Raw genomic sequence first — 22560 nt, 5'->3', positions numbered from 1 at the left:
CACTATCCTTAATAGTCCTGTCATTCATCTCTACCATTTACAATGCCATAGAGACTACTGCCATTCAAAAGCATGGTTAACAACATTCTCAGATAATACTCTCATTGAAATGTGCTACTTACAAGGCTCCTAAGTCAGTACTGTGTGACTATGCTTTTATAGCAATGTTGATACTATTTCTTGACCTCCAATTCTCCCAGTATCATTGATGACACTGATATTTTACTAACAGAGTTAATACAACTTGATAGACCCATTATTTTCTTACTTGCCACCCTTTGTTTCTATACTTGTTACCAACATTTGATAGACATTAGAGTCTTAAATTCTCATTCAAACATTATTGATACAGAGTAAAACTGCCACCCTATTACTAAAAGACGAAAAGCAAATATTATTAGACAGTTCTTTGAAATTCAAAAGATACATTACTCCTTGTCCATCATTCTTTTGGTATGTAGTTAGAAATACAAAACCAAAATTTCTTAAGAGTTACCTAGTCTACTGTTTCTCAAACCAGTGGTGTAGGCATACTATTAAATGAAAATGATGTAAATGAAAACTTTTTTGTGTTTTCAAACTAATAATAACTTTTCAAAATTATTTCACTAATATAAAGGTTAAGCTTTAGATTGAGAGTCATACTTTTGGAACATAATCAAAAGCTCAGAAATAAATTCACACATATATCAATGTTTAATTAATGATGAAAGAGTCACAGCCATACAATGGGGAAAGGAAAGTTTCTCTAATAAATGGCGATGGGGGAAAACTGTATTAATACATACAAAAGAATGAAGTTGGATCACTATTTAACTCCATGCACAAAAGTAAATTCAAAATGGATTAAAGATTTTTCTTTCTGAAACAATAAAAAACATAGAAGAAAACACTGGGAAATCTATTTCATGACATCTACAATAAAGTTGTTTCTGGAGACTCAATCACTATGGTAAGGGAAATAAAAGCAAGGGGAAAGAATGGCACTTACTTCAAATTAAAAACCATGTACATCAGAAAAAATAGCTTAGAAAGAGATCCTATTGAGTAGCAGAAAATATTCATGCATTATGCAATCTACAAATGGTTAACATGCAAGGTTAAAAAAAAACATTCAATTTAACAATGAAGAACCCAATTATTAAATAGGCAGCATATTTTAAACAATTTATCAAAAAGGATACCCAGAAGGCTACTGGATATATGGAGAAAATATTAACCACTGCTTTTAATTCAGGAGACACAGATCAAAGCCACAATGAGATATCATATCATCTCATACCATGAAAGTGGCACATATTAGAAAGATCTCATAAACAAGTTCTAGAGAAGATATAAAGAGGAACTCTATCGCACTGTTGTAACTAAGTAACTGTACCAGCAATGGAAACTGATGCAGCAATTTTGGAAAGTGACCTTAATTCATCTTTAAAAATGGAAAATACTTTATGGCCCAGCAATTCCACTCTTTATCATTTAGTTGCAGAACATGGATCCATCACCTTAAAAAAATAATTTACTGGGCCTCCCCTGGTGGCGCAGTGGTTGAGTGCTGGGCTGCAAAGCTGCCCACAGCCTCTGCAGCGCTGGTTCGATCCCTGGACGCTGGCAAGGGTCCCACATGGCGCGCAGACCTCTCCTGCCGCCCGCTGCTCCCCTCAGCAGCGCATTTCATCAGTCTGCCTGTTCTGTTCCCAGCTCTGGCTCTGGTGAATTCTCTCACCTTCCTGCAATTCTAACAGTACCCAGTGCTTGTATAAATAAATAATTTAACAAACCCTTTAAAATAAATAAAAAATAAAAATAAATAAATAAAATAATTTACTATACAATGTTTTCTGCACCATTATTTACAATAACTGGGACATGGAAACAACCTAAGTGGCACTGATACCTACAAATAAACATTACCAATGTGTTTAAAAAAAAAAAAGCAGCTATACACTGAACATTACAGATTGTTGTTGACAGAAGACACAAATAAATAGACACTATGTGGCCATATATCAGAAGATTTATTATTAAAAATGTAATCCATATTAAAATTCTAATTCATATGAAATCTCAAGCAAATTCAAACTGCAAAAAAATCTCAAAAGGGAAAAACAAAGTTCCATGACTCACTGGATTCAATACATATTAAAGCTACAATAATCAAAGCAATGAGGTACTGGCATAAAAACAGACACACAGATAAATGAAACAAAACAGAAACCAGAAATAAACCTTTGCTTTATCTTCAAGGATGCTAAGACCACCCAAGGAGAAAGAACCCTCTTCAGCATATGTTATTAGGAAAACCAGATACTCAATGCCATTGACAGACTCTTATTTTACAACATATACACAAATTGACCCAAAATGGATTAAAAACCAAATGTATCACTTCAACAAAAATCCTACATCAGCATTCCTAAACAAAATTTAACACTGAAAAAATTTGAAAACTGGTGATCTAAGGCTATCCACAGTAGCAATTAAACTAATTTCTGACTATGTAAAATCAACGCCCATAGAAAAGAAAAGCGAGCAGAAACAAAAACATATACTATTTTCAGGAATCAGTATCACTTACTTCTATCTCTGGAATTCTACGAGTGGAATGGAGATAATAGGAGCAGGTAAGGAAGGAAAGGATAAGCTAATAAACCAAGAATCCAAAAGCTATGAGACAGTCGTATGACCCAACATATACGTAATTGGAATACCATTTAGAAAAACCAAAGGAAATATTTGAATAAATAATAGTAAAGAGCTTCCCAAATTAATAACAGATACTGAACCACAGATCCAAAAATTCAAGGAAAGAATATATATATTTATCAAAAAAAAAAAACACTAGATACATCATTTCAAACTACTACAAGTAAAAAGAAAAGGAAAAACAAATCCACTTGTAATATAATTATGTACATTAAAAGTAAAATAATGAAAAACACTCAAATAAGTTAAAAGATGACAAAAATGAGAGCACAAATCACAGTAAAGCTGGAATGGTTATATTATTATCAGAAAAGGTAGACTTCTGAGTAAGAATTTTATGAAGTAGAAGGAAGAATACCACATAAAATTATATGATTATTTATTCAATACAACCATACTAAATGTGTATACATCTAACAACAGACCTTTAAAATACATTCACAAAAATATATAGAACAAGAAGGAGAAATCAACAAATTCACAATTGTATTTGGACACTTCAAAAATTCTTGGTGATTGATAGAACAAGCAGACAGAAAAATCAGTAAGAATAAAAACTTGGGCAATCAATAACTTGGCATAACAAATTTATAGAATACTAGATTCAACAATATAATGTACATTTTAAATGTATTTTCACAGTGATTGACCATACTCTGTGTCATAAATTGTTTTTGAAGTGTTTGATTTGATAGTTTGAATGACACTAGAATTTTGGTTATGGATTCAGTGAGGTATATATACATATCAAGGTATGAAGTTGTACTCCTGAAACTTAAATAGTATTATTAACCAGTGATAAATCAATAAAATGTTATTTAAACATTTTTCACAAAAACAAAAGAATTTGAATTTAACAGCGTGTTCTCTGATCATTAAATAAGTAGACTAGAAAGATGCCTGGAAAATACCCAAATATTTTGAAATTAATTCAATTTGTAATAACCCATGGGTCAAATAGTAAACTGTAAAGGAAATTAGAGTGGTTTAACCTGAATTAAAATTAATTTAGATGATGCATAATGTATCAAAATTTTCTAAATGAATTCAAAGAATTTTAGTCAACAATTATAACATTAAGTGATGATATTAGAAAGAAATGTTTCAAATCCATTATGTAAGTTTCCATTTTAGTAACAGAAAAGAGAAACTGACCCAAACATAGCAGAAGGAAGTAAGAAAGGTAAGGATGAAAATCAATTTAACTAAAAACAGAAAACAACAGAAGAGTATCAATGAAACCAAAAACTAGTTATTTGATATTAATATAAGCAATCATAATATAATGAGAGGAAAATCATGATGATGAAGGGGGTTAAAGAATATACATATTACCAATACTATGAATGAGAAGCATGACATCACTAGAATAGTGATGGATAGAAACATTGTGCCAATAAATTTGATTAAATGACAAACTCCAATACAAAAAAAAAAAACTATTAAAGCTTATTCAAAGAGAGAATTTAAATAGCCAGCCCTTATTTATTAAAGACATTAACTTTATTGTTAAAAACCTTAGTAAAGGGAATAGCCCCAGATATGGATAAGATGAATACCACCATACCCCCATCACTACATGCTGGTTATCTGCCATAATGACCACACCTAGAGAAGAAAGCCTAGAAGAACCTTGCTCCAAAGACAAAAGAGTGAGCTGGATTATGCATGCCCTGTTTATTCTAATTTTACCAGTTGGATAAACCCACTCTCCCTCTCCTACCCCAGGACAAGGTGATATATCAGGGAGAAGGGAGTGTGGAGAGGCCAGGAGTTAAATCAGTGGAGCTACATCCATCTAGAAAGAAATATAGAAAGTAAGCTTTAGTCCCAATCCCTAAAGCAGCAACTAATGAATAAATAGAATCTGTTTGGAAAGGTAAAGAAAAGTTCTACATTGTACTACATTGTTGATTAAATTTGTATGTCAAAATCTGTCAAAACAAATGAAAATGAATTTTGGAATAGTATTTTTTTCAGGAGGAAAATAAATCAAAATGTCCTATTTTAATAACCAATAATCTCCATAAAATATTTGAGACAAATATTTGCTCCCTCTTTATGAGGCAGGAACATAAAGTGTTTGATGACCTTGAGCTTTGTCATTTAGAGTAATTTCTAACAATTACTCTGCATAAACTTGATTTTTACCCTCCACATTCTTTTAAGATTTATTTTATTTATTTATGCATACAAGAGCTGGGATGTAGGCCAGAGGTGCAGTGGGGTGAGAGGATTCACCAGAGACAGAATGGGGAGCAGAAAGGGAGGATCTACTGAAATACACTGCTGAGGGGAGAAGCTGGATAGACAGGAGAGGACTGGTGCACCATGTGGGTGAGCTCACTTGCCAGGGATCAAATTCATGCTGCAGTGGCTGCAGATAGCTTCATAGTGCTGAGACTTAGCCCTTGCACCATCAGGGAGGACCCCACAATCTCTTTCACTTCAGATTTTTATCTAAATCTATAGTTCAGTTTAAGCTCCAACTAACTTTTTATTTTTACCTTTATTTCATTTTCTTTTGGTTTTCCTGCCAAGCAATTCCACACACTCTTACCCTCTGCTTAGGAAAAAAAAAAATTTTTTAAATTCCGAATGTAGTTTTATTGTCAGACTTGGACTAGACATTGAAGTGATAAAAAGCATCTTCCAGTAGCATTGCCACAAAGATTACTGTGAACATATTTTATAGCTAACATATTAGAGCTAAATTTATAGGGAACTCAACAAATGAAGTGAATATTATTCTACTTTTGTGAGATAATGGAAAGCAGAATTTACCAACACTTTGTTCTCTGTCTGAAAGGAAACCTCGTTTTAATCTTATCCTGGAACAGATTTCAAATTTAGTGATATGAGAAAAGAAGTGAGGAAAATCACCTTCAGAGAAAAAGACTATTAACTTCCAAAGGACCTTGATAAATAGCCAGATAGATGTCTAATTCAAGGAAGAACTGAGAAAATAGCAACTGGGTTGTTTTACACCTTAATCATCATGACTTCCCTTTGCTGTGGAAGAAAATATTCTTACAAGAGCCAATCCTATGATTCCTGTGCAAAAGAAAGTATCATTTGGTGAAGACTTCCAATTATTTTGGTTTGGAAGATCTTGTGGTTACTCAAGCCAAGAAACTAATTTTTCAGAAAGTAATTTTTATAAATGAAAGTAATGTTCAAAGATGTGGGAGCCTACCAGTAAATTATGAATGTCAAATCTGATTATATACATTCCCAAATCAATTAATAATGAGGACATATGTTAAACCTGGGTATCAATATAAGTTTAAATTTATACTTCAGTTTTCCAGATAGCACAATTATTACAATAAGTACAGTAGAGCAAAATTTCTAAAGGAGAAACCACCCCTTCCTCTCTCATAATGTGTACATTATGGAAATCAGGTCTCCTAAAGAGATCACTATATGGAAATTCTAAAAATATTATTTCTGAGCTGCGTTAGAACAATCTATCTGCCTTTTATGGAGGTTATACTTCATCAACAAATGGATTTTATATATATAAGTATTCTACCCAGCATTATCAACACACAAAATGCCTTTCTGAACACCAAAAGGCCTCAAGATCACACATCATCCTAGAACTTCATATAATCCCAAATTTTTAGGTAATGGTCAAGGTCAAATTAAGGTCAAAGTATCTGTCCCTGCAAAGTAGGAAATTGGGAGTGGGACACAAGATATTGATACTCTACCTTTCCAGAGAAAAAGTCTAAGTCACAGTTGTTTTAAATTCTCTTCGAATGATGCAAGACTTTTTAGTACTTACCATGTTTCAGATACAAGATCATAAAGTCACAAACCCTGTTCTTAAACTGGCATTACAATTCACACCATAAATTCTCTGATGAAAGTTTTCACTAGAGACCCTGGACATGCAGAGAAGAAAAACTAAAAATCATACAGGAGATTTTAAAAGGCTTCCCAGAGGGATCAATGCATGAACTGAGCTTTATAGAAAAGTAGGTGCTAGTTAGGAGGGGAGGAATAGAAAATAACACTGCATGCATGACGATCTTCCAGGGCCTCCCTATGGTTACACTATAGGCATTAGTTGGAGAAGGGACACAATATGAAAGTCTAGTTGTCAATTCAGAGTTTGAATCTAATCCCGAACTCTGTAGCCACTTCAGATTTAGTGTGACAATACTTTGGCGGTATTGTGAAGGATTCACAGGGGTTCAGACTACAGGCAGGTCTGAACATCAAACCATCAGTCAGATGGAATAGAGACAATGGCTTTGGGCAAAGAATAACAAAGATCTAGGGAGACTACGATGATAAATCCCTGTTTGGCAACTAGTGATTGTAAAAGAAAAAGTGATGACTTCCAGATTTCTAGTTTGGCAAAAAGTAGGAGTGGGTCATTTTTGAGATAAAAGGGAGGGAAAAGAGGAAAAGGTGAGGGGTCAAAGGCACATGCTCACTTTTGGACAAATTAAACGGGAAATATCTATCAGGGAGGTAGTTAGATATGTTCATCTGAAAGAATGTAAGCATAGAGGGAAAATAATAACATAGAAATTAGTACTAGAGATAATAGAAGACCTGATTATGTTCCCATATTATGGCCACTGTTCAAAGTACTTACATTGATAATCTTATTTATATTTTCCAATATGGCACAAAGGTATTCTCACTTTACAGATAAGAAAACGAAGGATTAGAGAAGATTATTACTTACCTAATGGTATTAGCTGGCAGTTGAAAGAAACTGGGATTTGAACCTGTATGATTTGATTCCAAATCCTCTATTTATTACTGATGCTAGTATTTATAATTACAAGCAAATATTCACTTATAATTTCAACATTAAACATCATGATATTTAATCAACAGTATTTAGTATTTTATTATAGTGACAATAATTCAGTTAAATAATTGAAATTCCCCTGAATCTATCTGCTCCTTGTACTCCCACACATGAATTAGTATTGTGAGAAAACAAGGTTTCCTGTCCTATTAGGATATGAATCATCTGGAGGTGTGCTTTATTGAACTGCAGTGTGCTATTCTGCAAGAAGAAAGCTAAACCCAGTGGATCTTAGTTTTCCTAATCAGCTAAAGTTTCTACACTATATACAGTAATGGGGTAAATCAATATAAAATGATGCACTTAATTTACAATTTAAGAAAGGAAATGCAACTTTGTAAAATATATTTCACAGCCTAGGTACAGAGACATGTTTTCTTATTATAAACTGAGTTCATAAATTCAGTGATTACATAGCCAAGTCTGTTTCTTCTGTTAAACTGTCAGTAACAATAAGATGAGGATCTTGTAAACAATGGTGATAATCATAGTTGTAAGGCTAATGGCAATAACAACACCTAGCAAATTTTATGTGCCTAGAAAAAGTCAAACAGTTTTCTTAGGATCACATGAAGTCTTTCATTTAATCTTTACATTTTACAGATAAGCAAACTGGTGAATAAAAAGATTGACAAATTTCAGAGACACACTACGGGGGTGGGAGGGAGGGAGGGGCGGGGAAAGGAAGGACTAGAGTCAAAATAAGGGCGGGTACTATTGTATGGGGAATATAATGAAAATGCATACATTGTGGTGCAAAGATGAAGATGTAAGAATTATATAAAATAAAATATTTAAATAAAAAAAGATTGAGAAATTTATGGAAAATCACACAATAAATTAGAAAAAAAAAGTGAGATCAAGAATTAAATGGTGGAGTCTTAAGCCCAAATCCAGAGTAAGATTGTATGATGGTTAATTTTATTTGCAAACTTCACTGCACCACATGGTGTCCAGATTTTTGATTAAACATTATTCTGGTTTTACCTGTGAGGGTGTTTCTAGATGAGATTAACATTTGAACCAGCAGATGAGTAAAGCAAATTAATCTCCCCCAAGTGAATGGGCCTTATCCTATCTCTTGGAGACCTGAAAGGAAATGACTTCATAAAATGCTGAGTAAGGGAGAATTCACCTGGCTCTGCTTGTAGCCAAACTGGGACATAAGTCTTCTGCTTTGGTGTCAGACTGAAATTTATTGCCAGCAATCCTGGGTCTCCAGGTAACTGACTGCAGATCTCAGGGCATCTTGGTCTTCAATTCCACATCAGCCAAATTCCTTATAATGTACTGATACATTTATATGCAATTTCCTATTCATTCTATTTCTCTGGAGAACCCAGGCTAATCTTAAAAGACTGTATGACAGCTCTTTTAAAAAACATCTCTGGCCACCAGAATGTATTCAAAACATCTTCCAATCTTTCTTGCCATACATTTCTTTTTAAAAAAAAATTATTGGGCCTCCCCTGGTGGCACAGCGGCTGAGCGCTGGGCTGCAAAGCTGCCACAACCTCTGCAGCGCAGGTTCAATCCCCGGCCACCAGCGAGGGTCCCACATGGCACGCAGACCTCTCCTGCCACACCTGCTGCTCCCCTCAGCAGTGTATTTCATAGGTCTGTCTGTTCTGTTCCCCGCTCTGGCTCTGGTGAATTCTCTCACTCTCCCGTGCTTCTGACTGTACCCAGTGCTTGTATAAATAAATAAATAAATCTTTAAAAAAATTATTTATTTATACAAGAACTGGGGTACAGGACAGATGTGCGAGAGGGTGAGAGGATTCACCAGAGACAAAATGGGGAACAGAACAGGCAGACTGACAGAACACACTGCTGAAGGGAGTAGCAGGCGAGACAGGGGAGGTCTGCCACGCCATGTGGGTATCTCCTGGCCAGGATTGAACCCGCACTGCAGAAGCTGCAGACAGCTTCACAGTGCTGCACTCAACCACCTGTGCCACCAGGGAGGCCCTCTTTCCATATATTTCTATCTTATGACAAAGGTGATGATAAACCCAGTGTGTTGAATTTTACAAAGCTTCCTATTAAAAAAAATTGTAATCTCTATTTCTCTGACTAATGTGAGGGAAAGAACTCAAAACCCATAATTTCTGACTCTAGAGTATCATGTAGACAAAGTTAAATTTTCAATTACTTTCACAAATAATGAATGCAACATCTACTTAAAGTGAGTACTTCACACAGATCTACTTTAAACTATCATTTATTTCTCCAATGACCATACATGAGGGTCCCTGCAGAATATAGATAAAATCACCATCATTGAAGTCACTTTTGAATAAATATTATATGTTGATTTTCTATGACCAATTTAAAGTATAATAAACATTGCTCACAAAACTGGACAGATTATTTTTTTCTTTTTTCACACAGTGAAAATAGAGTTTATACAAATAATATATACTTGTAAGTAATTCAAAGAGTACATGTAAATATAAAGCACAAATCGAAAATTATTGCATCTCCCACCAATGTGAATGAAACAGCTTGCCTACATGCTTAGTAATCATTCTTTACTATTTGATTGTAATGATACAAATATACATACATATTTTCATGACCATTCATAATATTATTTTTATAAGAGGATTATCTCTTATTTTACATTTTTATATAAGCTACTTCCCTTAGTTTCTTACCTCTATAAAACCACCACACTCCATAAACTACTCATTCTCAGGAAGCATGTTAAAAATCTACTTCTTTCACATTTTCTCCATAAACTTATATTCTATACAGATCACAAATTCTGGAATGATTGCTACAATGTAAATTTATTCTTTTAAAGATTTATTTATTTATACAAACACTGGGTACAGTCAGAAGGGCGGGAGGGTGAGAGAATTCACCAGAGCCAGAGCGGGGAGCAGAGCAGGCAGAAGGACCGAAGTACACTGCTGAGGGGAGCAGTGGGCGGCAGGAGAGGTCTGTGCGCCATGTGGGACCCTCCTCTGGTGGCCGGGGAGCAGCCTGGGATCGAACCGGTGCTGGAGAAGCTGCGGGCAGCTTTGCAACCCAGCGCTCAACCGCTGCACCACTGGTGAGGCCCTGGAAATTTATTCTTTTGAATATTCTTTTCTGTGGCTATTCAACAAATGTTTGACTTATTCCCCTCTGGATGGCTCTCATTGTTTCCAATTCAACTTTTTGTATAAGTACTTAAAATTTGTTATATTTATTTGTGTGTTACATATCCAGCTGGGGAACTATTATTGAATGAAACATGCATTTTTCTAACTTTAATAAAAGTCACTCAATTGTCTTGCAAAAATTTAGAAACACTTTATATTTCCATTGTTAATAAAAGAGGATACTATCATATTTCCCACATTCCCTCTATAGCAGTCTTTGAAATTTGACCATTTTCATGATTGCAAAGTGATTGATCATTGTTATTTTAATATTATGAAATTTGAGACCTCATATTTTTGTTGGCTACTTGGACTAGTTCTTTTTTGCATGATTTATTATATTCTTTGCTTCCTCTTAAATGGGCTATTTGTCTTTTTCTAGTCAATTCATAAGAGCTTCTGTATATTAAATAAGTCTTTATCTTGTCAAAAGCATTGCAAATCGTTTTCTATATCTCTTATTCTTTAACTTTCTTTAGAGTATAAATTGTCAATCAAATTATTTTATTTTGGTATAATCATAGTTTTACTGAATTATCTTTACTTTTGTACATCTAGATTTCTTGCCTTGACTCATAAGTTTCCATCATCCCTTTATACTTGCAGGGTTACAGAATTTTATTTAGCTAGCTTTAGTTTATTTGTGTTTCTTCCATTTCCCTTTTCATCCCATCTGGAATTGATTTTTGCATATATTGTGAATGGGGCCCATTGTAATTGCTTTCTGGATGGCAGCTTACTTTTCTATATCAGTGATTCAATAATTATGAATGACTTTCCACATCATTGATTAAATCATTGTCCTTTTCTCACTGTGCAGACACAATTTTTTTAAGAAAACAAGAACAGACACTTTTCATTTTTATATTAGATTTACTGTATTAGATGACCCTATGTGATTAAGAAAGTCAGACATTCCAATATTTTTCTAGGGCTTTCTTGACTTTTAAATTGATTTTTCATTGCATGTTTTAGTCAAGACACTCCAGAATCCACCAAGCTTTAGTTATAAATCAAGTCACCCTAACAGTTATCCCTAAATCTGTTAACCAAAAACAAGTCTTCCTAATGAAAAACTAATTTAGAATTAGAAAAATTAATTATCAGAGACCTACATCTAACAATCATACTCAAATAGAAGCCCGGTTTTTTTATGCAGTGTCTCTCTTCCAAGTATTTGTAGAAGTCACAAAGAGGAATTTCATACATTTGTCTATAATGACCACTTCCTATAACTATAAATTTGACTTCCAAATCTTCCAATGTCCAAGCTTCAAACACTGTCTTAAAAGTAGGTTACAAGAAACAAATATTGCTACGGATGTAGAGAAATACATATTCTTGAGCAATATAGTTGACATTATAAATTATGCAACCACTATGGAAAACATGGAAGTGCCTCAAAAATTTAAAAATATAACTACCATAAGATCTACTAATTCCACATCAGGGCATTAATCTGAAGAATATGAAAACACTAATTTGAAAAGATATATGCTCCACTATGTTCACTGCAGTACTTTTCATAACAGTCAAGATAAGGAAACAGTGCAAGTGCCCAATGAGGAAAGACTGGATAAAACCTTGGTATGTACACAATGGAACACTAGTCTGCCATAAAAAGATGAAAGACTGCTATTTGTGACAAACAGATGAACTTGAGGGGATTATACTAAAATAAGTCAGAAGAAAAAAATACCATATGATTTCACTTTTTGTGGAATGTAAAGAAGCAAATAAACAAAATAAAAACTCTGACAATAGAATGTTGGTCACCAGAGCAGAGGGTGGGATCGATAAGCAAAGGGGGTTAACTGGTTGGTGGTAGATGTGATGTGACATATACAATTGCTGAGATGACAAGCTGTACCTCTGAAACATACACATATACAGTGTCATAAACTAGCATCACCTCAAAAAAAAAATCAATAAAATAGGCTTCTAGAAAACTGCTGATCACTTCTTATGACTGTAGACCATGAAGTGAAGTAAAATGGGGCAGGAAATGGTAGAGGGGAGGGCAATGAGAGAATGAAATAACCCAAAGTTACCTTGGGCTCTAAAGTGATACAGAATTTATAGACAATTGAATTTGTAGACAGATTTTTACATTCATTTATGTAATCCTGTTCTTCCCAAGAAAACATACTTGCCAACAAGATGTCCAAGAAATAAAAGGTTTCAATTAGCTGCCACAGCATGAACCAAACAGCTCTCAACTTAACCCTTATGGCTGAGTCAGCACCCAGGTCAGATTCCTTCCCATTCCTGTCATAAACTTAAAATCACTAGTCTCTTCCTAATCTGGTTTTTACCAACTTTACAACCCACTCCATATATCCATAACTTATTTCTATATATGACTGATTTCCAAATGTTAATGGGGTACTTTGTTTTCTCCTCAATTATCCCATATTGCCAATTTAAAGGAAAGAAAATAAGTGCATGAGGGATAGAAAAGCCCTGCCAGAGGAATGGATATTGTGGGGCTTTCCTTGTGGCACAAGGGGTTAAGTGTCAGCACTATGAAGCTATCCACAGCCACTGCAGCATGAGTGAGATACCAGGCCAGGGAAGTGACCCATATGGTGCAGCAGACCTCTCCTGTCTCGTCTGCTGCTCCCCTCAGCAGTGTATTTCGTCAGTCTGCCTGTTCTGTTCCCAGCTCTGTCTGTGGTGAATCCTCTCACCCTCCCATGCATCTGGCCTGTACCCTGGTTCTTGTATAAATAAATAAATCTTAAAAAAAGAGAGAGAGAGAGAGAGAGTTCTAGGTTTAAATGTTTACCTCGAAGTGATTCACCAGCATTAGAAATGCCTATTTAAATTACCAGCACCAGGATATCAGCAATATGGTCCTGAACAAAAGACTGATAAAATCAGTTTCAGATTGTCTCTTCAGACAATAAGGAGAAAGTCTACCTTTCCAAAGGATTTCTAAATTTATTTTGTGACTGAGTCAAATAATGCCACATGGATTCTGCTACTGAGCCACAATTCCATTTAAATAAAATTATTCTTATATGTGATTAATCATTTCTCCGTAATTGAAAAATAACTGTAGTAGTGGGAAGCAAGTCAGAAGAACATAAAAATTTTATTGATAATGGATGCTCCTATGAAACCCACTGGTGATTTAGAATTTTTTGAAAAAAAAATTTAATATTCCAAAGCTAGGAGTGAGTTATTCATTTCTCAAAATTTAAACTTTGTAATTCAAAATAAACACCAACTTGTGCTAATATTTCATTGCTTTGTCCATAATTCAAGATGAGAATTTGACCATGTTCTCTAATGGGTTAATATGACTCTGTAGTTGAATATGGCTCATAATCATTATACCCACTTAAAACATACATTTTCTTCAAAAACAAAGAACATCTGAGCAATGTTTTTCAAACTCTTTTGATGCATTTTGACTGATTTATTCTTTAATTAACCTCATAAGACTTTGCTTTGAAAGCCTGTATAGTAGGCATAAAGGGAAAAATGCAAAGCAGGATTGATGTGTACCACTTTGGCAAAACCAAAGTAGTAGAAAAAGAAATGATGATATCAGCTCCTAGTATCTGAAATAGCCTAGTTATTTCCCTTCCCCTCATCTTTATTTTCATCAGCATCTACAAGCTGTTTGCAATTGCTGCAAAACACATCCAGAAATAGTGTAAAAAAAAAGTTGTTTCAATAAGAAGAAAACTTGTTTAAACTAAGCGTCAAGTTGCTTCACATTTTGGAAGACTTCATTCCCTCTTGGCTTTTAAGAAATCCTTTTCCACCATTCAGAAAATTTAATAGGTATTTAATTTAATGGATGTCATGTTGTCCTCCAATAACCTCACACCTTCATTTTTGTAGCTAACCTTACCAATAAAACCACCTGAGCACCTCAGCTAAACATTCATTTAGCACATCACAAATCCAGCAGACCTTGACTACCTTCACAGCAAGGCAAATAAATATGTTAAAGGATCATCCTAATGTCCTCATTTTGAAAGTCAAGAAACATTTAGTTTAACAGCTAATTAATTTATCATACTAAAAGGGCATATGCCCTCTGGAACCCCCAACTAACTGGTCCTGCATGCCCTCCAGGCAAGAGAATGGAGCACTGCACAAAGATAGCTGGTTAGCAGACTCTAGCTCAATATAATATCACACAAAGTAAATGCCATGAAGAAAATAGATTTTTTTAATCCTAACTTTTCCTGCAATCTTAACCTCATTAGTTATATATTCACCCCAACCCCTGGGGCAAGGCTAGGGTTTGGGGGTCTTAGTGGTAGAAATAGCTTAATTTCATCAGTGAGAGTACTAAACTAGTAGATGGTACTATGGACCTGCTAAGGATAGAACTGGTATTATGTAGCATCTCATGAGACAGAAGTCATAGCAGTAATTTCAACAAGCAAAGCAATATAAATAACTGTAAATAGGTAAAAGTTGATTAACCACAAAAAAAAGAGGCTTAAACAACAACAAAAAACCTCTGTTATTTTAGAGGCAACAGCATCAGGAAGTAGTTACCAGCCTGTGTAGACACCCTATAAGTATCTCCAATGGTTAACACACCTGAATTATCTCTTTGTGAACGTAGGTGAAATCTGTGACTTGCTTGTAAATTAATATTATTTGGAAAATGATGGAATACAACTTCCTTGATCAGGTAATGATATATAGGATTTTGTCTTAGCACACATCAGTGAGAAAGTTTTCCGGGGGCCTGGAAGTAAATAGCATGTGTGGACTATTTATGGAGAGGGCCAAAGAGAAGAGAATGGTTGGTGCCTCTAAGACCTGAGAACGAACTTCAGAAAGCATTCAGTAAGAGACAGGGACCCTGAGAAAACAGCTACAAAGAAATTAATTCTGTCAGAAACCTGAATATCCCTGGAAGAGAATTCTTCTCTAGTTGACTCTGCAGCTGAGAATACAGCCCAAATGAGACCTCAATGGCAGAATGGCAATGTTTAGTGCAAAAGATCTAACCTATCCAATGGAGATTCCTAGCCCATGAAAATTGGGAGATGAGTGTTAAATAGCTAGATTTAACTTGTTCTACAGTAATGAAATTTTAATACAACCCCCTAGTGACTCGAGAAAATGTCAACAGAAGGAATTCCTTATTAAGGCTGAGACTTAGACTTCTGTAGAGATGATGAACTAGTGAAAAAATGTCACCCATTGCTCTGATCTATAAGAAACTTTCTGAAAACCTCTTACTACTACAGAATCATGTAAGCCACTGATATTTTCAAGATTCATTTCATGCTAATAGATTTAGTACCACTCAGAAAAAAAAAATGAAAAAAACACTACAACTTGGCCATAAAATCTTCCTCCAGCAACCCATTAGCAGAACCTAAGTAAAGTCAGCAGAACAAGAATAAAATCTGAGAGTCCAACTGCATTATCACAAAATTGGCAAAAGGTGTGGGATTTCAGCTGAGTCAATAAATTAATAATTGGCATACATTGTCTATTGTTACAACTATTAAGATCATCTTCAACAAATCATTTATTATGACAGAGCAAAAAGCCACAGCACAAAGAAAAAGGGGAACATTTTACATACTGAGGTCAGAGTTGAAGGCTAGTGAATGAAAGGTAGACTCTTCATTCCTAAAGTGTTGCTGTTACAGTACAATAGGGCAGACAAGGCTCTGGATCCTTTCTCCTCCTTACACATATTGTACTTGAGGTTTCAGCATTTAGAAACTGCAAGGTAAGCACATGATGACCAGTGTGCCTGTAAATATGAACAGTGTCTTATGATAGAGTGTAATTAGTTTCCTCTGCCCTACAATTTATTTCATCATTTGACATTTTGTATAACACCCAGATTTTTTCAATATGCAATTCTACTATAAGTCAGATTGAAAAAAAATGGCATCAGCATCATTAGAATTTTATTTCCCTCACGTACCATTTTCATTGTTATTCCAACATCATTTCAACTATTCATTAAAATATAACCAAAGCCTCTGACCTTAAAATTAACCAGCAAAAGAAACATTAGCAAATTCATAACACTTTGCAAATGTTCTAACTTGTTTAGCCCATATTATCATGTCAGAATGCCTATAGCATTTTCAAACTTTTCCCCCCTGGGGTTCATTTCAGTAACAACTTTAGAAAACTGTAATATTTTTTAACAATTAAAATAAGATGAAAAAGCTCCCATAATTCACTTTAGATATAAAGTTTAGAAATATCAGTCTTCCCTTTCTACCTAATGTATATTTGTCAGATATCCAGCTTATACTAGACTAACACATGCAAAAATGTGCTAATACATGCATACATCCACACTCACCCCATGATGCTACTATGTTTGCGATAGTCCAATACTTGAAATACTCAAATATTGAACTCACGGTACATTTTATTAGAGAAGACCAAAATCCAAGATAGAGACAATTAAAGTATGCATATCAGTACTCAATTATAAGGCACACACTTATGCTGACCCCGCTGACTCAGATGATGCTATCAGCATATTTTTTCCTGTCTTCCAGTTCTGCCATTCGATGTTGGCTTCATTCTCATGCACATAAGTTTCCTTCATTAGGCAGTAGTAAATTATAGGAGGGGGTAGGAAAGGTGAGGTGTAGAGCTTACAAATTATAATGGTCTCAGTAACTTGAAAGTAAAGAGAACTTCGCATTCTGCATCTATATAGAAAATATCAAAGAATGACTCTAGTTCAGGTTCGGGTAAAGTATGTCCAGCGTTCAACAAGTTGCTCTTTTCAGGGCAATGATAGACTAAGTCTAACCAGAGGAGAGGAAAAGAAATGAGATGTTTTTTCCAGATATAGGAGTGAAAGGATTCCAGTGCATTGGAAATAATCAATGTTCACAAACAAGGGCCCTCACCACTCTGTAAGAGGTGAAACTGTCTATTCCAGTCAACTACCATTAACTACCATCAAATGGCCCTCTTCAAATTGCCTGGTTCAAAAGAATAACATTTCATGAAATTAAAAGCTCCTACCCAAAGGTTTTTTAGTGGGACTACTCATTTCCAAAGTTCCTAATAAAAAAGCCAAATAAGTAAAAAGCTAGCTGGGTCCTAAGAAACAAAGACAGAGGGGTATATTTGAAGATTCAACAATAAAATGATTTTTACTCTACTATATTTTAAATGATCAGATAAGAAACATGGACCTACTTTTTCCACTTCACCTACAGTATCCTATGTCTTATAATTTATCCATTAGTTTTACTAACCAGGATTCTGTCAGATTCAAATGACAGTAAGTCAAGTCAAATGAAATGGAATTAAAAAAAAAAATTACTGACAGTTCTTTCTAATATTTGCTCCAGGAGTTACTTCCCAGCATCTGTGTGAATAGCAAAGACTAGAAGAAAATGCAAATCTTTAACAAAACAGGGAAAACACAGTGGCTATTCAACAAAATCAAATATATTTAACATGGCACTATATCTTAATGGCTATCTAATAACTGCTAGTTTGTGCTCATACTGATGAGTATATGGATTCATTGCTTCCCATTGCTTACTATCTAAGGATCTATCATCAGGCACAAATCAATATTTCAGTGTCAAAATCTCTGGCTTATGTTGAATTATAACATTTTTATGCTTCTGCCTATAATAGATATATAATGGAATAAAATATTTTAGACAGAAAATTAAGGATATTTTACAGATATCTACTGATATAAGTAATATTCTAAAAACATAGTCATAGCACTTAAAGAAGAAGGTTTACCCTAGACCTATACCAAATATTTATTTTAGTTCAGTTAATAAAGACTTTGAATATTAGTCATCTGAATATAAATTTTACTTCTCTGTCAAGTAATAATCCTGAATGTAGAAAGATTAAGATTTATGCAGAGGTGACATGACAGCATGAAACCCAGCACTTGGCTGTTTGCTCTATAGCACATTGGCTCCATTCTCAAGTTCAGAACCAAGACAGAGTTGTAAACATCACATTCATCCTAATCAGGTAGATGAAGGAATAGACACAGAAAAATATCTCCCTGTGGTTTATGCAGACATTTGAGACCAGACACACATATTTCTGTTGCAATCTCATTTGTCAACATTAAAACCTATGGCCACAACTAATTACAGGAGAAAATGGTGAATCACTTTTACATGGGCAACCAATATTTTAGGTTTTAGACCAGTCAAACCTTAACATTTTTAGTTAATAATAGTAGACATTGAAAAGCAACAATGTTTGCTACAGCCTACTTATGATTAATTAAAAACAGTAATTAAACATTAATCCTACTTCAAAATATGTGTGCTACAATTATGAGAACAAGAACAACTCATGAAAGAAAAAAATACTAGACATTTATTCCTATAATTGAAGCTTGTCAATCACCTTTCCCCCATTATAACCAAACACTGACAATGCTTGAGTCAACAAGTCCATTAGAAATTATTAAATAAACACAAAAATATCCTATAAAAATTAAGATTACTTTTTCAAGGGCAATATGTTCTTTATTTTGACAAATATAATATGGTGGCAGGTTTTGTTTTTCCTGATAGAACTTCACCATATAGCCGTGAAACATTTGAAAGTACAATAAAATGTTACTAAGTTCCTAAAATCTGTAAGAACAAAACTCATTTAATTAAACTATTTGAAATAGCTATAAGTTTTGTTCATTTGTGTGACCTTTCTAAATATAAATTTCCTTGCTAGCAATTCTGTTAGCTATAGGTTTCAAAAAAACACACAAATGGAACAGAATTTTTCCCCCAAAGGCTTTGCTAGAGTTCTAAGCAAATGAAGAATGGCATCATTAAAGACATGCCAGAGCTGACCTCCATCAGTGGGGCACACAGATTTGCACATTCTTCAACCACTCTCATCTTAAGTACCAACACAACACATTTTTAGCACAGCTAACTTGAGCTGTAGTCAAGGGCTTAAATATAGCCAAATATTTTTATGACTTTTTCTTCATTAAACTATGCTCTAACAGCAAATACTCCCCATCTGAGGGGTTAGGAGTCAGAGTTTTTTCAATAAATAAGAAAAATTTAGCAGCTATGAAATAATCCAAGACAATGTGTTACCCACATTCATGATCTTGGTAGCATTATTTAAAATACATCAACAGTAACAAAATAAAGCAGTTCAACAATACTAGAGAATTTTTAAGACATAATATAGCAATATAATGGATGCAAAACAACCATAAAATTTGTGTTTTCAATAATTTAATGACACAACAAAACTCTTACTATATGAAATTTCATAATATTTTCTGCTTATAAAAATTACTTAAGACATTTGGAAGATACAAAAACATGAAAAGGAAAATAAATATTATCTGCAATATCCCCACTTAGTAACTATCAGGATAGTTAGAAGTTTGTCTCTCTCACATATTTCAGAAGGTAGGCAGAGCAGGTTTTGCGTGGTAGTCACATGCTTTTAGGAAACCATGCTCTTATGTTGCTCCACTGTGTACAACTTCCATTCTGAAAGTCAGACCAAGATTTTACAGAGGAATACACACAAACACACAGATAGGATTTTATGTACATGTAATTTACAGTTTCACTTAATATGGAAGATTCATCTTGTTCACTTATATTAATCTATTAATATCATTTCCTCAAAGCAATAACTATTGTTTAAAAACACATTTCCACATTTCATGGTAGTCTCTTGAGCAAATAACTGATTAGCTAATGACAGACAGTGTTTTACATTTATTTGTTTATATACAATGTTGTGATGGACAAGTTGAACTTATATATTTGTATCATTAATTTGTATCTTTAATTTTACAGAAATAAAGTGCTATAAATGAACAAATTAGAAAAGTGCTATAAATGAATACAAGAAATATTCATGCAAAACTGCCTTCCAAGGAAAAGAAAAGTAGGTAGTTATTAGACATAATATGAACTGAACAAGATAATGTACAAAAGCATATACTGAAAATGGAATGAATATAAATACAAGTTTAGGAAGTTCCTATCTACTTGCTAGATAGAATGTTGTCAATTACTGAACTGTTAAGTGAGACCCTTAAAATTGAAAAACAGTATGTCTGCAACTTACATTTGGATTCACATTTATTATGATCAAGGAAAAAGACTATGGGAAAATACGTGAAAATATTAACAGTGTTTATCTTTAAATGGTGGAATTGTGGGCAAAATTTGTTTTTTTTTATTTTGAAATTTCTAAAAATTGATTATATATTACTTTTATAATAAAAGGAAAATGTTTTTTAATCTGTAGTAATTTAAAATTACATATACTTTGATAACTTCCATTGCATTTTTCAATTTTCAATTTATATTGAGTTAATAAACTAATTTATATAAAATCAGTGCAATAGAATTTAGAAAATCTATTGATAATTTATACTTCTACAGTGCTGAGATAATTAAATCAATATCAGAAACTGAGTTATTTCATAAATACATTTCATTACCAGAAGTGTATAAATAATTAAAGCTACTAAAACTTATGAAAAATTATTTACATATTGGAATGTTTAATTTATGGCATCTTCTCTATTTCCTTTCCAGTTTTTTAATGATTACTTTGTAAAATGATTTTATTATCATTGTCACAGTAAGGAACCTGACATACACCAGAAAAAAAAATTTGAATAGTAAATACCCTACATTTCAGCCTACAGAAGGACAATTAGGAGGATTTGAACAAATGAATAATATAAAGTGCAATTGCTTTTGCATTTATTACCAGTGACATTCTCACTGTCATCATTAATCTGTCTCTGTACATTACAAGCACTTCGTTATAGTAAATGATCCATTTCTCATTCAACTTCAATCTGCCTCTGTGTCTTTCTTTATTAAGCTAATGTTAAGTGAACTCTTTAAAACACTAAATTCTTTATCATAAATATCTTTATCTTCTCCTGTAATTTCCTAATCAACTGTACCTATGATTCTAATTTCCATTAAACAACAAATTAGTTATAAAATAGCATTCATATCTATATCTGATTAACTATGTAAATTTTTTCTAAGTATTAAGCTGTAATTCCTCTTTACACTCTTGTTTTTGCTTGCTCTCTGCCTCTCATTAATCATTCATAGGAACAGACATTTTTCCAGTAAGGATTATCCTTTATCTCTAAATTATGAGTGATGAGTTATAAACTCTATGAACATGAAAAGCTTCTAGTAGAAGCCTAGAAAAAAAATGCTACTTTTCTTAAAGTGCTGTCATCTCCTCTAGATGACTCTAGAGTAATTCTTTTGTGTGAGTTCTTTTACTTACATTTCTGATAATGTACACATTCCCATACAATAAAATTCAAATATTAAAATTGTAAAATTAGAGTTTGACACAAAAATACACCAATGAAGCTATCAACACAATCAAAATGATCATATCTATGACCTTCAAATGTTCCTTATGCCCTTTCCTACCCACCCCTATGTCCACAAGGAGTCACTAATCTGCCTATCTTTAATTACAGATTAACATTCATTTTCTGGAATTTTTAAATGGAAATAAAGTATGTACTATTGTATTTTTTGTGTATGACTCTTTTTACTTAACATGACTATTTTTATGTCTATACATACTACATGATCTATCAATAGTAATTTCCTTTTTATTGCTGTGTATGTTTCATTGTATAGATATATCACAACTTATTTGCCCATTCAGTAGCTGATAGACATAGGGGTTATTTACAATTTAGGATCACTACAAATAAAGTTATTATTAACATTCATTTATAACTATTTAAATGAACATATACATTCACTTCTCTTGGATAAATATCAAATGTTGGAATAGCTGGGTCATGTATAGGTACACATTTAACAAAAATATGACACTAGAATAATTAAAAATATTTAAAAATCAATAAAATATAGA

The sequence above is a fragment of the Talpa europaea genome, assembly GCF_964194135.1.
Source record: "Talpa europaea genome assembly, chromosome: 1".
NCBI lineage: Eukaryota > Metazoa > Chordata > Mammalia > Eulipotyphla > Talpidae > Talpa > Talpa europaea.
The sequence above is the reverse complement of the archived record's forward strand: the minus strand, read 5'-3'. Positions refer to the sequence as shown.